At 34.5% G+C, this 16,887-nt stretch overlaps 1 non-coding gene across 1 annotated transcript; it reads right to left on the bottom strand.

Annotated features, from left to right (window-relative positions):
* Nucleotides 1-1,191: 1,191 nt before the first annotated feature.
* On the bottom strand, nucleotides 1,192-1,298 carry LOC121216914 (small nucleolar RNA R71). Its single transcript, XR_005913123.1, has one exon. It is a non-coding gene; the product is annotated as a small nucleolar RNA R71 (small nucleolar RNA).
* Nucleotides 1,299-16,887: the final 15,589 nt, after the last annotated feature.

The following is a 16,887-nucleotide window of genomic DNA, read 5'->3' on the forward strand; positions in this document are numbered from 1 at the left end:
GAGTCAAATTTAATAGGGTAATCCATAGATCAAGTTAATTCGACGATAGGAGTTTTAATTAGAAAGAGATTTCAATTAATCAACCTAGAGTCAATTGTTCTTAGTCTCGAAAGAGATATTAACATAGTTTAGGGATTTCTAAGAATCAGGACAAGTGAATAAATCGTATAATTCAGAGTCAGAATAATAAGTGAAGTCTAGGTGGATTCTTCCTTGGGTATTGTCTTTATCATTGGTTTATTCGATTATTTCTGTCACTCTCTATGGCGTTCATTAGTTAAGTAGTTTAGTTAATTCTAGGTTAAAATAAATCCCTTTTATTTTAGGCTAAATAATAGAAAGATAGTTAATACTAGTACTTTTAGTCCTTGTGGATAAGATATTCTGGACTCACCATAGCTATACTACCATTTGATAGGTGCGTTTGCCTTAGTCATGATCGTATTCTAGTTTAGTGATTCATAAAATGACTATCAAATTTTTTGCATCGTTGCAAAGGACTAAGATATTAAGAATGCTTTACTTTTATTAATTTATCCATTTTTATTTCATTGCATTTTATTTTTTATTTTAGTTTTATTTTTAATTACTAATTTTTCTTTTACTTGCTTCTGGCAGGTTTCTTTAGTTTATGACTAGAAGAAATCCGTCAGGACCACTGCTTTTTGACAGCGAAATTGAAAGTACAACTCGTAGAAACCGTAGAGATGCGAGACAGAACCAACAAAGTACAGAAGAAGATCAAGAGAATGCTACTGAGGAGATGGCTAACAATTAGAATAATCAGCTACTCTCTGTGAACCCTCTAGACCCAAATCTGCTCCTCGTACTATGTACGATTATGCTAAGCCCACTCTCACTGGGGCTGAATCGAGTATTGTTAGACCTGCTATTGCTGTAAATAATTCTAAATTGAAACCTAACACTATTCAAATGATTCAACAGTTTATTCAGTTTGATGGTTTGTAGGACGAAGACCCAAATACTCATTTGGCTAATTTCCTAGAACTCTGTGACACTTTCAAGATAAATGGTGTTTTTGATGATGCCATTCGCCTAAGGTTATTCCCCTTCTCGTTGAGAAATAAGGCTAAGCAGTGGTTGAACTCCCTACCATAAGGTTCTATCACTACTTGGGATCAAATGATCGAGAAGTTTTTGCTGAAGTACTTTCCATCGGCTAAGACAGCCAAATTAAGGAATGATATCTCTTCCTTTGTACAAATGGATTTAGAGACTTTATATGATGCATGTGAGAGGTATAAGGATTTATTAAGAAGGTGCCCTCCCCATGGGTTACCTCTACGGCTACAGGTTCAAACTTTTTACAACGGTTTGAAACCCTTTACTAAGCAATTGATTGATGCATCCGCTGGTGGGACTTTGAATAGCAAAACACCTTATGAGGCTTACGAGTTTATAGAAGAGATGTCACTAAATAATCATCAGTGCCAAGTCATGAGGACAAAGCCGATGAAAGCAGTCGGTGTTTTTAACATTGATACGATCACCATGTTGTCAAATCAAGTAGAACTTTTGAATAAAAAGATTAATGGTTTATATGGTTCTACGCAGGTATATTCGGTGACGCAATACGACACAAATGAAGGAAGGAACCATCTAGAAAATCGATCCTACAACCTAAGCACAGAAGACGAACAAGTTAACTATATGGGTAATAATTCTAGACCTCAAAATAATCCGTATAATAACACTTATAATATGCAGATTGGAGGAACCATCCCAACTTCTCTTGGGGAAGTAAAGGAAATCAAAGACCACAACCCCTTTCAGGTTTTCAACCACCTTACCAATAGAAGAAGAAGCTGAACCTTGAGGAGATGTTGACAAAGTTTACTTCAGTGTCAGAAACTTGTTTCCAAAACACCGAAACAACATTCAAAAATCAACAAGCATTGATTCAAGGGCTTGAGAATCAAATCGGTCAATTGTCAAAGATGATTTCAGAATGACCATAAGATAGCTTGCCAAGCAACACTGAAACTAACCTAAGAGAGCAGCTTCATGCGATCACTATTCAAGATGAAGAAGGGTTAGCAGAATCTAAATCTGAACCAAGGCAAGAAACTGCGGTAAGCAATGGTAAGGTTGAGGTAAGCCAAAATAAGCAAGATTCAATCGGTAAGGAATATTGTAACATCCCGAAAGAGGGCCTAAACAGAATAGTGGTTTTGAAACCACAAATTTGAGGTAGAAAATTTTATTTTATTATCATTTTAAGGTCTATGGCATGATTGCATGATTGTGTGAAAATTTCGTTTAGAAATTTTATCAATAGAGGGCCCAATTTTATATTTAGGACTAAATTGCAAAAGTTGTAAAATGTGTATTCTAGTTCACAAAGGTACTAAGTACTTGTGAGTAATGGGTTTTTAAAGTGGAGGTCCTTGGATAGTAATTAGACCATTATACTAGTTTGGACAAAAATACCTAAAAGAAGATAAAACACCATAGTTTTTAATTAAGGACATTTTGGTTATGTAGTTATTAAAATGAATTAAAAACAAAATTAAAAGCCAATTTTTGTCCATCTTCAACCCCTTGGCTGGATTTCACATGAGGAAGACATATCTAGGGTTTTCAAGCTTTCAAGCTTGATTGTAAGTCCGTTTTAGCCCCGTTTTTAATGTTCTTTACGTTTTTGGAGTCCATATAACTTTATTAAGCTTATTCTAGCAATAATTTAACCTAGGGTTTATATTTGGAAAAATACCCATAGGTGAAATGTGTTTATATTGATGTTTTATGGTAGAATATGAAGTTTTAAAATTGTGTTAAATAACTTTTTCTAAAAGATTTTACGTGAAAACAAGTAAAACGACATAATCGGTAAAAATACCTAATGTTCACAAGTACATGTTAGAGTGAGAATTTGATTTTCCATAAAAGGGAAAAATGATCAGCATGTCATAAAACATGAGAAAATAGGATAAAGTTTAATTTTTGAGTCTTGGGGTGAAAGTGTAAATATGTAAAAGTTTAGGGGAAAAAATGTAATTTTTCAAAAGTTTGAGTCAATGACTGTTTTGATAAATGTGAGTATTAAATAAGCTAAATTTTTTATTATAGGTCAAGAAGAACGAAATCCAGAGTTAGATTGGGGAAAGAAAAAGATAGTGGACTAAATCGATATAGTTGATCGTATTTTGTTTCGAGGTAAGTTTGCGGTAAATAAATGCAATATTCTATTATTTTATGTTAATGTTGTTAATTTCCAGCATGTGTAAATTTATTTTATGAAATTATTCAAAGAAGACTCAAGCATGAATTGACGAAGAAGTAATTTTAGAAAGTCCCGGTTGAACCTTAGGAATGTGTAGGATACAAATGTCATGACATTAGGGTTTAAGGATACCATGTAAGACCATGCCAAGGCATGGCAATTGGTAAGGTTTCTAAGGCAAGGATATCATTTAAGACCATGTCAAGACATGGCATTGATAAGCTTCTATAAGGCAAAGGTCCCATGTAAGACTATGCCAAGGCATGACATTGGTGAGTTCATAAGGCAAAGATACCATGTAAGACCATGTCGAGACATGGAAATGGTAAGTTTCAAAAGGATACCACGTAACACCATGACAAGTCATGACAATGGTAAGGTACCCGTGTATCCTTAGTATTTCAAATGGCTCAACGGGAAAATTTAAAGAGAATATCAAGGTAAGGTAAGGTAGGACGAGTTATACTAAAAAGGGTAAGACAAGCTCATGCTAGAAGAGCAAAGGTAAGTATATAATGTTCACGTATGCTTGATAAGGAAAAAGGTAAGTAAAATGTATTAATAAAATTGATTAAGTAAGTAAGTATTTAAGTAAGTGAGTAAGTGAAGAAGTTTAAAATATGTCTATGACAATTAATGAAGTTACATTAAGTAGTATCATGCCAAGTAGTAAGATAATTCTTATGAATGTTGTTATTTATTTGCATGCAAACTTACTAAGCTTAATGCTTACCCCCATTTATTTTCCTTCTTTTTATAGTTTTTCAAGCTAACTCGGGGATCGTAAAGTACATCGGAGGTCCGGGCACACTATCACAAGGATTATTTTGGTATAGCTAGACGTTTCATTTTGAGTATGGCATGTATAGTATCATAACCATTTTGTGTGTATGATCTTATGATATGGCTAATGAATGGTATGTAAATGCTTGATAATGATTAGCTATTGGAATGGCTAATTCAGGACATGTTTGGTGTTAAGTATGCCTAAATGCTAGTTATTCCATGGAAATCATGAAAAAGGTGAAATTAGCTTTAAAACAGTATCGGATAGCAATAATGACGTGAATTTGAAAAATCACTAAAACTTGTAGAAATGAATTTAGATAGTGAATGAGATATATAATTAAATTTTATTGAGTCTATTTTCATATGAAAGAAACATAGTAAATAAAATAGTTGTATTTTATGAGATATTTAAATTTTGGTGAGACAGGGTCAGAGTGATTTCTGAATCCCCTATTCTGAATTTAGAAATTCACTAAAAATTGTACAAAAATAATTAGAAGTTATAATTTATATGTGTATATTCCTTATTGAGTCTAATTTTAAGAGAAAAAATGGCATGGTTATTTGAATTCTGTATAGGGAGAAGATTAATTCGTAGTGAATAGAGGTCAGAGCAGTCGAACACTGAAACAGGGGAAACTTTAACTAATAAACTATACTAATTGGCTAGACCAAAAATTATGAAAAAAAAACTAGTAACAAGATATACGAATCTAGTTTTAGATATAATTTACAGATTTGAATTTCAAGTTTTTTTACTAGAGGTATGATTTATTTACTAACTATGACGCAGATGGACAATTTATTTATGAAAGATGAAATAAATTGTTTTGATTTATTTAAGTGATCGGAAAATTTTTATTGATTTCGGTTTGTTCCCGAACCGTTTCAATTTCATGTTTTAAGGTCTTGAGGATCCTTTTTAGGGACATAATGAATGAATGAAACTATATTAATTTTATAAGCAAATTTTTATGCCTCGAATTAGTAAACTAAGTCTGGTAACGCCTCGGGCTCGACTCTGGCGACAGTCTTGGGTAAGGGTTACAAATATAAACTTCACATGCCATATCCAAATGCAACAAGGAAAGACCACACAAATGAAAAATTCGGTAAATTCCTTAAACTGTTGAAAAAATTACATATTAACTTACCGTTTATTGAATCTCTTCCACAAATGCCAAATTCTATTAAATTTTTGAAGGAGCTTTTAGCAAAGAAACGGAGGTTAGATGATTCGTCAAAAGTGGACTTAAATGCAGTTTGCTCAGCTATCTTACAAAATAAATTACCTAATAAATTGAAAGGTCTAGGTAGTTTTACTATTCCTTGCCTAATTGGTAGTTTAAATGTGAACAATGCTTTGGCTGATTTAGGGGCTAGTATTAATGTCATGCCCGACAAAATGTTTAAGCAACTAGGTCTTGGAAAACTGAAACAAACTAGGATGAGCATTCAATTGGCAGATAGAACAATTAGATTTCCTAGGGGTATTGTTGAAGACGTATTCATTAAAATTGATAAATTCATTTTCCTAGTTGATCTTGTTGTTCTAGACATGGATGAGGATAGTGACGTACCATTGATTTTAGGACGACCCTTTTTAGCAACTGTAGAAGTATCATAGATGTTGGTACAGGTGAGTTAATACTTCGTGTAGGTGATGACACGTTTAAACTCCAAGCTCGTGATTCTGTTAGGATATCTAGTGATCAAGATGATATTACGAGCTCTGTTAATGTTAATAACCTTGTGGCTCAACATTCTTTGTAGGTAACACCTCGGAAAAATGTGATAGAGCTGCAGTCCAGAACAAATCATGATGAAATAAGATTACAAATCGATGAACTAGATGAATGGCGGACACACGTCAAGGAGAAACCTAGAATACATGATGAACCAAAGTGACTCTATCACAAGCTTAAGGATGAGAAGAACCAATTAAAGATTGGTGATCAGGTATTGTTGGATAAAAGGGACCCTCAAATCACTACTTCAAAGCATAATGAAAACGGAGCACTTCCTTTTACGCTACTAAATATTTTCTCATACGGTACAGTTGAGGTAAATCATTCTAAATTTGACACTTTTAAGGTAAATATTACTCAGCTAATACCTTATGTTGATAATAGAATTGACAGAAAGAGGAGTTTCGAATCTGTGAACCATCGTAACCGTGCAAATACGAGGTAGGTCAATCTTAGACTTTAAATAAGCGCTTTTCGGAAGGTAACCCGAGTGTTAACACTGCTAATTTTCTTAACATTATTTCATGATTTTTTTAAATTACTTAATTTTCAAAATCCAAAAAAACAGTGTGTTTTTGACCCACATAGCCTGGCCACACGGGTGTGTGGAGCACACGGCCTAGCCACACGGGTGTGTGGAGCACACAGCCTGGCCACACGGGTGTGTGGGATCTCACATGGGCATGGGAAAAACGAAGGAAAACATACATGGCCTGGCGACATGGCCTTGTGACCCACACGGCCTAGACACACGGACGTGTCCTAGGCCATGTCAAACCTAAAGCTAATTTGTTTTCAAGTCAGAGAGTTGCACGGCCTGGCCACACGGGTGTGTAGAGCACACGGCCTGACCACACAAGTGTGTGGGATCTCACATGGGTGTGGGAGAAGTGAAGGAAAACACACGCGGCCTGGCGACATGGCCTTATGACCCACACGGCCTACACACACGAGCATGTCCATGGCCATGTGAAAACTGGATTAACCACTCCAATTTTATTTTGTTTTATTTATTTTTAATTGTTATATTATTTATTTTTATTTTAATAATTAATTAATTAATTAATTATTCTTATACTTATATTTTTATTTTTTTATATTTTAAATTTTTATATACTTTTATTATTTTAATTTTAATTTTTCTATTTTTCTAGTTTTTTTCTTTCGTATTTTTTTTACTATTATCATTACTATTACCTTTTAAGTTTATTGATATCATTGAGTTTATTATTTTTTTTATCTTTCTTTTTAATTTTGTTTTAGTTGTTTTATTTTTTTCTCTTCAACTTATTTTCATTATTATCTTTTGCAAGATTTATGGTTTTTTGATCGAGTTATAACCCTTTAATTTTCTTTATTATTTGTGTTTCATTTCGTGTTAGTTTGCACGGAATCATGAGTTACATTTAAATTTGACTGCAATCCCACTTTTCACTATTCTAAAAATTTCATCCAATATTCAGGGCAGTTTTAGTTTTCTCCCTCTCTTATGATATTTTGTTTATATTATATATGTTTGTACATTGAGGACAATGTACATCTTAAGTGTGGGGAGGTTATCTATAAAATTATTAGAAAATCCCTAAATTATATCTTGTGTTTAAGTAATTTTCTCACATTACTATTAGAATGAATTTTTATTGATTTATGATTATCATTGATGTGTTTTAGATTAAATTCATAGGTAATTGTGCATTGATTTGTTAAACTTTAAGACATTAGAGAATCAAGCATGATAAGTCTATTTTTAAAATTAAAAATTTTAGGTTGTTTCCCTAAATTTATGTATTACCTTAAAGTTTGAAATTTGCAAGATTAACATCAAAAGCCACAATTTTTGTGAGATTTTGAGCCTTTAGAGCATACATTTTTCTTGCTCACTTTATTATTGGTTATGAGTGTGTTAATATTGATTATTTATTCTAGAACTTGCTTCAATTATACATGTCGAGACCATACATTTGATTTGATACACTGAGATGATAAAGACACCTAAGTTTTAACCCACTTATCCCATAAGTCTACCTCCATAATTAACCCTTAGTGAACCCCCTTTAAGCCTAACAAACCATTTCTTGATTTACCCTTTAATATTAACCCGTAACTTTTTTTTGATTTATTGAGAATTGTTTCCCGTTTTATTGACTCCCTTTTTGTTGAGATTTGATTTGGTTAGTTGCTTAACTATGTTCTTTTGTTTCAATTGTTAAATTTTCTCTTATTATCTATTGTTCTCAAAAAAAATGAAAAAAAGTGAAAAAAATACAATTATGTTGAATTATTACTAGTTCTATGTTTTTGAGCTTAAGTAGTTAATTTCATATTCTGAGAAGAAGCTCATGTTATTTTTTAATAATTTCGATTGATTCAATTATTTAGTATTAGTTTAGTTTTTCTAGTTAGGTAATTTAACAATTCAATCTTGATTATAACCTTGTTGTTCAGCCTTTATCCACACCTTTAACCCAAGATCCAGTACAACCCTTTAAAGACCTTTTGATTTGTATATCATCTCATTTTACAATGGTGGAGATTTGATTTTCATGGAAGCCTATGGTAATGACTTTTCATAATTGACTTTTGAGTGCATAATTTTTGAACCTTAAATAGTTCGATTGATTTGAGTGAATCTTTAGTGAGGATGTAAAATCTTGTCGATTTTGAATTAAAGGTAATTACTTAGATAAGGGGAGATGCCTATGTTTTCATGTTTTAAAAAAAATGTGTGACTTGGATTGCTTGAATCTTTAGGGCTCTTTTAGTTGAATTACCAATGTGTGATTATTTGTGAATTATGACAAAACATTATTGATGAGAATTACAAGTTGAGAAAGATTAATTTTAATTGTGAGTTGAGGATTTTTCTTGGGGACAAGCAAATGCTTATGTGTGGGGATATTTGCTAAGCCATAAAAGTAAATGTTTTTTTATCCCATTCTTGATGTGTTTTTGGATGATTTATTATATGAATTAGTGAATTTGATGCTTCTAATATTTTAAATTCATGTTTCTATACTTAGGTGAGCATAGAGGAGTGAAAAGAGTGAAAAACGAGCCAATATCGGGCAAAAAGAGTTGTTTCTACAATCCACACAACCTGGGCATTTCCACACGAGCTGGCCACATGCCCATGTGCCAGTCCGTGTCGATTTCGCACCCAGCTTCCCTGTTACGCAGAAAAACCCATTTTTTTAGGGTTTCTGAGCATTCTAAAGTCTATAAATACACATTAGAAGAGGACCTAAAAGGGACACACTGAGTAGAACACAGGAATTACTTTAAGAACGCCAACAGATTAAGCTCAAAAGTAGGATCTCCTTCAAGACTGAAGATCTCCATTCAATTTCTCTCGAAGTTTTTGGGTTTTTTTTATGTTTTGTTGTTTTCCTACTTTTGAGATGTTTTTGTAGTAGCCCAAATTTGACCGGGCTAAAAACAGAATAAAAGAATTAAATAAATAAGTATTTATTTATTTAAAATGCCCATCTAAAAGTCCAATTACAAAGTCCAAGTGTTTTTGGTTCAATACAGAAGCACTACCCGTGTACCCAGTTACACCCAAATACTTAAAACCCAGCAACCCATTTACGCCCGTGACCCAATTACAGCTAGCCCAACTAAACATTACACGGCAATTTTAACCCATCTACCAGGCTAGCCAAAATTTAAAACAGCCCAAAAGGCCCAAAGGACTTAAGGGGAAGCAGGAAACCCTAGGGTTTCCTAAACACTGTGGCGCCGCAATAGGTTCTAGAGGATTCGGGGAGCTTCTGTTCAGTCCCCGAAATCGAGGCCACCATTAATGCGCTGTCCCGAGGGCCTTCAATGCCCACCAGTGCCTCGGTCACCGGTCGTCCCTCTGTCCGGCCCCGAATCGCGTCACGAACAGCACGACCATCACCTAGATCTTCGGGGTACCTGCAAAATGGAAAAGGAAACACAGCAGATGCGAAAAAGCAGAGCAAGAAAAAGGAAACTAAAACAAAGGAATCTCAGCAGATCACGGTCAAAGATACGGTGGATACAGTAGACAAGAAATGGAAAGAAATCGAAGATTTCTTTCCCAGCTTATGTAATGAAACACTGGCTATAAAGCAATCTTTTGTAACCTATAAGATAGGGATTTTTTTTTCAAGAAAAAACACAGAGAGATATTGAGAGAAATAAAAACATCGAAAGAGAGATTAAAAATCTCAGCAGCGTTTTTAAGATCAAAGGTGATTCTTTTTTCTTTTTTATTTGCTCTCCTATATCATTTTCAAGCATATACAATAACGAAAAACAACAAAGAAGCAGTTTATATTTCGCTTCTAAATAACAGTTTCTAAATCAAAATGAACTTACCATTTTCTTGTTTCTTTTAAGTTTTTTACGAAATAACAACACAAAAAGAAAAGGGGAAGATTTTACTGGTGAAAGGAGGAATTTTTGGACCTCCGACCACCGTATACGGTGGCGCGTGTGAAGGCCCGATGACCAGAGCTGTGATGGCTCTTGGCCGGAGCTTAGAGGATCCTTCAGAGTTTTTTTTTGGATTTTTTTAAAAGATATAGTTTAAAAAGAATTTTCGGTGGTTAAAAGGGTTTATATAAGGCCCAAAATTCGACCCGATCTGACCCGAACCCGTTTTCTGATTCCGTAGACCGAAACTAATGATTTTTAAACAAAATGTTTTAAAAGGTGATCCAATCACACCAAAAAAGATTGGTGGCGACTCCCATTTTTGTTTTTTCTTAAAGTCGATTCCCATTTTCCAAAACTCGATTTAAACATGGTTTCGACAGTTTTCCTATTACATTATGAACTAAACTCCCTAAATACTGAGGGAGGATGAAACCTACGATGGATCTTATTATTTCATTATCTGAATTACACGATAAATACTTGTTATTGTTCTTGATTATGTGTTCTTAATTCTTGCCTTAATATTTTCAGGATATTAATCCAAGTTTGATGTACTTATTCAGTGGAGCAAAAGTCCTTGTTTAAGAGTAGATCTAGCATAATTAAGCAGAGTTGCATGCAATCTTAGAGATAGGACGACATAAATCTATCGGATTAGAGTCAAATCTAATAGGGCAATCCATAGATTGAGTTATTACGACGATAGAGGTTTTAATTAGAAAGAGATTTCAATTAATCCACCTAGAGTCAGTTGTTCTTAGTCTCGAAAGAGATATTAACATAATTTGGGGATTTCTACGGATCAGGACAAGTGAATAAATCGTTTAATTCAGAGTTAGAATAATAAGTGAAGTCTAAGTGGATTCTTCCTTGGGTATTGTCTCTATCATTGGTTTATTCGATTATTTCCTTCACTCTCTGTGGCATTCATTAGTTAAGTAGTTTAGTTAATTCTAGATTAAATCAAATCCCTTTTATTTTAGGCTAAATAATAGAAAGATAGTTAATTCTAGTACTTTTAGTTCTTGTGGATATGATATTTTGGACTCACCATAGCTATACTACCATTTGATAGGTGCCCTTGCCTTAGTCGTGATCGTAGTCTAGTTTAGTGATCCATAAAATGACTATCATCAGCCAAACAAGCAAACACGGAGATTAAAAAATCCCAAAATTTAAAATAGACCAAAAAATCCAATTACAACCCTCTAAAAAATTGTTTTTAAATTGTCTAAAATTATCTAAGTCCCATTCCAAGCCTCTACATCCCCTTCTTGGGGTTTTATAAGCTCGGCACACATATTGTAGAAAGAAAGTTTGTGGGATGGATCATTGAACTACTGCCCCCTTCTTTATCCCGTGCACTACTTATCATGAAGGGAGAAGAAAGTAAAGAGATGAGCTCGAGAAAGCTCAGTGAATGCACATGTAAACAACACAAGAAAGACACATCAAAAATTTACATACTAAACAATATTAAAATTTTGAGTAATAAATAAATCGATAAAAAATTAAGTTTTCTTCTAAATCTAAACAAATGTTTAAAAAAATTTATTTTCAAAAATTTGATAGCTTACTAGGCCATTTTGGTGGCTAATGTAATCCTCCGAATTCAAGTCTAACATCTAGGCCGGTTTGGGGATGTTACATCTAGTGGCATCAGTGCCTAGTTTTTCTAAATTTGCACCGTGAAATTTTGAAATATGTTTGCATACATGCATCGAAAAAGGGTATTTTGGGAAAAACCATACCACAAGACTTTTGAAACTTTTATTTTTCTGTAGGAAATTAAATCCAAGAATACTGTTAAAAATTTAGACAAATTGTAAACTTTAAATTGTGAACATTTATAAGGATAAATAATGCTTCAGCTTTTGTTTGAAAACTATAAATATACTTTAGATTTAAAACTTTCAAAAAATCACTATGAACACCTAAGGTAGACGTGGTAGGGGTAGGCCACGTAGGGTTGCACCTATAGAGTTGCCCATTGTCCAGGGAGAAAGCCCAATACTAGAGGAGGACTATGTTGAGAAAAAAAATGGTGACGACACGATGACCCAGGTGATGTTGAGGGTTTTACAAAGGGTTGCTGGAGTGCAAATTAGATCGGGGAGCCGGGGATCCATTGCAGAGAGGCTTTGAATGAATGGTCTAGAAAAGTTTGAAGGCGTTCCTGGAACAAATCCAACGGTGGTTGAGTACTGGATGGAGTCGATGGAGAGAATTGTAAAGGATTTAGACTGTACTTTAGAGCAAAAGTTGAAGAGCACTATGTCCTCGTTAAGAGATGAGGCATATCGTTGGTGGCAGTTTTCCATAAGAGGTATGCAAGTTGACCGCATAAATTGAGAATACTTTCAAGAGGCTTTCCAGAAAGAGTATGTGAGCACTAGGTATGCGGAGGCTTGGAGGCTCAAATTTATCGAGCTAAAACAAGGAGACAAGTCTGTGGTAGAATATGAGGCTAAATTCCTGAGGCTCAAGGCATGGTCACCATGAAATAGGATAAATGCTTGAGGTTTGAAAATGGGATTCGTTTCAACCTCAAGATTCAAGTTGCTCCACACTATGAATGCATGTTTTAGACCTTAGTTGAGAAATCCAAAATAGTGGAAGAGATTAAACTAGTGAATCACAAACAATGAGAGAAAAGTAAGGTCTAAGTTAAAAGAGATTTGGGTTCCAATAGTTCAAACTCTCATCTCATAAATCAAGCTAGAGAGGGAAGACCGCAGACAAGGTTTACCACTGTAAATATTGTGGAAAGTGCCACCTAGGAGATTGTTGGAAGAAAATAGGTGCTTGCTAGAAATGCGAATTAATGGAGCATTTGATGAAAGATTGTTCTCACTCAAGTAATCAAGCATAAACTTCGACCCAAAATCAAGGAGCGAGCTAGCTACCTCTGAGTGGCCGTTGGCAAAACAGGGCTACAAATACTATAGCAATAGGCATGATTAGAACTGAGGCTAGGCAACCAACCCTTGTTTAACATCATTAGGGGTCGTGAGGAGAGGGATGCGTCTAATGTCATTACTAGTATTTTTACTGTTAATTCAATCTCATACTTTGTCTTAATTGAAGTAGGATCCACCTATTTGTATGTTGCATGTAATATATCTGATAAATTAGGTGTTGTGGTAGAGGAAACCATAATTGATGTAACCATAGTAAGCCCTTTAGGATAGTCAGTTATTATAAGTAAAGTCTATAGGAGATGTCCATTGGAGGTTTAAGGGGTAGGTTTTCCAGTAGAACTTATGAAGTTACCTTTTAGGGACTTTGATTTAATTATAGGTATAGATTCGTTATTAGAACACCAGTTCCCTTCTTAGTTGTTACAACCTATCAAAATACCTTAGTGGAAGTGAGAGCGAATAACGATAGACTTTGTCAGTGGGTTACCCATAACACCATTTAAGAAAGATTCAATTTGGGTAATAGTAGATCGATTGACTAAGTCAACACACTTCTTTCTTATCCGTAAAGATTACTCATTGAAAAACCTAGTTAAGTTCTATATTTCTAAGATAGTGAGGTTGCATGGCGTGCCCATATCGGTTATCTCTGATCGAGATCCCTATTTTACTTCTCGATTCTTGAATAAGCTATAAGAGTCACTAGGTACTCATTTGGATTTTAGTACCACTTTCCACTCGCAAATTGGCAGGCAATCTGTATGGGTTATACAAATATTCAAAGATATGTTAAGAGGTTACATTATTGAATTTCAAGGCATTTAGGAAGAGCATTTCACTTTAGCCAAATTTTCCTACAATAATAGCTTTCAATCGAGTATCCTTATGGCACCTTATGAGGCCTTATATGATCGTAAATGCCAAACACCTTTGTGATGGACCGAACTGGGTGAAAGGAAAGTTTTGGGTCCTGAGTTAGTGTAAGAGTCTGTGGGGAAAATCAAACTGATTCAGGATAGACTAAAAGTGGTTTAAGATAGATAGAAGTCATATGCAGATTTAAAAGGAAAGACATTGAGTACAGTGTTGGCAATCAAGTCTTCTTGAAAGTGGCCCCATGAAAAAAGGTGCTAAGATTCTAAAGAAAGGGCAAGTTAAATCCTAGGTTCATAGGACCTTATCAAATCTTTAAAGGAGCCGATTCAGTTGCGTATCATTTAGAATTACCTCTAGAGCTGGATCAAATTCATGACGTCTTCCATGTCTTCATGTTGAGACAATACAGATCTTACCATTCCCATATTATTCCGATCGATGAGAATGAAGTATGACCAGATTTTTCATTTGGGGAGGAACCTTTGGAAATTCTAGATCATGATGTAAAGATTCTAGGAAGGAAACAAATCCCTCTTGAGAAAGTACTGTGGTGGAAGCATAACACGGAGGACACCACATAAGAATCAGAAGACGTATTTCATCAATAATATCCTCACCTATTCGAACCAAGTAAAATTTGGGGACTATAACACTCCAAAATATATAAGGTTGGATGAAATAAATAAGCAAGAAATGCCTTAGTCTTGGTGGTTATGTAGTTAATGCACTCCTTAAAGATCCTCGGTTCTATCCACTCTTCTCTCATTTCTTTTCTTTTTATTTTTAGCAAACTAGGATGAAAGCCACTCTAAAATAAATATTAATTAGAGCAAAAACTTAACAAGTATGGGTAGAAGCCCAATGGTTAAGCCTTTGCATTTCCCCCTTATATTCCTAAGTTCAAGTCACGCCAACCTTCATTTTTCTTTTAATTTTGGTAGCATGGGTAAATTACCATGTGGCCTCTTTAAGGTTTGTAAAAGCTAGCTACTTAGTTCAATCTTTCTTAATTAGACATAGTTTTTTTATTTCTTTTCAAACCCTAATACAATCCGAGTGTTTGATAAGTTATCATGTACTCTAGATGAATGCATTAAATGTGTTGTTTCACTTTTGAGGGATGCGGCATATCAATGGTGGAACACGTTAATATCTATGGTTCTAAGAGAATGGGTTACCTGGGAATTCTTTCAAACAGAGTTTTGAAAGAAATTTATAAGCCAGAGATCCATTGACCAGAAATGTAAAGAGTTTCTTTAGCTGAAATAGGGTCGCATGTCTGTTACAAAATACGAGCGTGAATTTGTGAGACTGAGTAGATATGTGTGAGAGTGTGTATCTACAGAAGCTATTTTGTGTAAGAGGTTTGAAGACAAGTTAAACAAAGACATCAAACTTCTAGTTGGGATTCTTGAAATTAAAGAATTCGTGGTAATTGTTGAACGAGCATGTAAAGCTGAAGAACTCGGGAAAGAAAAGAGAAAAGCTGACTTTGAAGCTAGAGACTATAGAAAAAAATTGACGAGTAAATCTTATCAGTCTTCAATAAAGAAATTTCGCGATTCATTTAATCATTCTAATATGCTAGTGGGATATTCATATAGAGATCGTGAAAGGCAACATTCGAGTTTTAAAGCTCTTGCTACCTTGATAGCTAGTGTGGAAAGTGCTAGACCAAACCAATCTGAATGTAGACAATGTGGAAAATGACATTTTGATGACTGTAGAATGAATGATCGAGCTTGTTTTAAATGTGGATCAACGAATCATTTTATCAGAGATTGCTCAGAGTTAGCTGAAAAAGATAATGCTCAGAGTATGAGACCGAGTAATACTACAGTCAAAGGGAGACCACCTAGAACTGTTGGTAATGTGAGTGGTAGTCAGAAAGCGACAAAAGACTCTTTTGTGAGGTTAGAGGCCAGAGCACCTGCACGAGCCTTTACTATACGCACTTGCGAAGAGGTGTCATCTCTAGATGTTATTACTGGTACTTTGACTCTCTATGATACTAATGTGATTGCATTGATAGATCCAGGATCAACTCATTTTTATATATGTGTGAACTTAGTATCCAGTAAGACTTTTCCTGTAGAGTCTACTGAATTTTTTTTAGAGTATCAAACCCCTTAGGCAAGTGTGTTTATATTGATAACGTGTGCAAGAATTGTTCGTTGATGATTCGAGAATTTTGTTTTCCAGCTGATCTAATGTTGTAACCATTTGATTAATTTGATATAATTCTGGGTATAGATTTATTAACAATGCACTGTGCTATAGTGAATTGTAGATGAAAGTCAATTGAGCTGAAATGTCAGAATAATGAGACTATTAAAATTGAATCTGATGATCTGAATAGTTTTCCAATAGTGATCTCGTCTGTGTTAGCTTAGAAATTTGTGAGAAAGGGTTGTGAAGCATGTCTTGCTTATGTACTTGATACGAAAGTGACAGAAAAGAAGATTGAATCAGTACCAGTTGTATGTGAGTATTTAGATGTATTTCCTGAAGAGTTATTAGGTTTACCACTTGTCAAAGAAGTTGAATTTGGTATAGAACTGGTACCGGAAACAACGCCGATATCGATAGCTCTGTACAGAATGGCTCCGCTGAAGTTAAAAGTGTTGAAGGCTTAGTTGCAAGAGTTGAAAGATAGACGCTTTGCTAGACTGAGTTTCTCTTCTTGGGGTGCTCCAGTGCTGTTTGTGAAAAAGAAAGATGGCACAATGAGAATGTGTATAGACTACCGACAACTTAACAAAGTGACGATCAAGAATAAATATCCTTTGCTACGAATAGATGACTTGTTTGATCAGTTAAAAGGGGCAACAGTGTTTTCAAAAATTGACACTATGAATTTCTGGTTATGCCTTTTGGAGTAACAAATGCACTAGCTATTTTTATG

Source organism: Gossypium hirsutum, chromosome A02 (assembly GCF_007990345.1).
Source record: "Gossypium hirsutum isolate 1008001.06 chromosome A02, Gossypium_hirsutum_v2.1, whole genome shotgun sequence".
Taxonomy (NCBI): domain Eukaryota; kingdom Viridiplantae; phylum Streptophyta; class Magnoliopsida; order Malvales; family Malvaceae; genus Gossypium; species Gossypium hirsutum.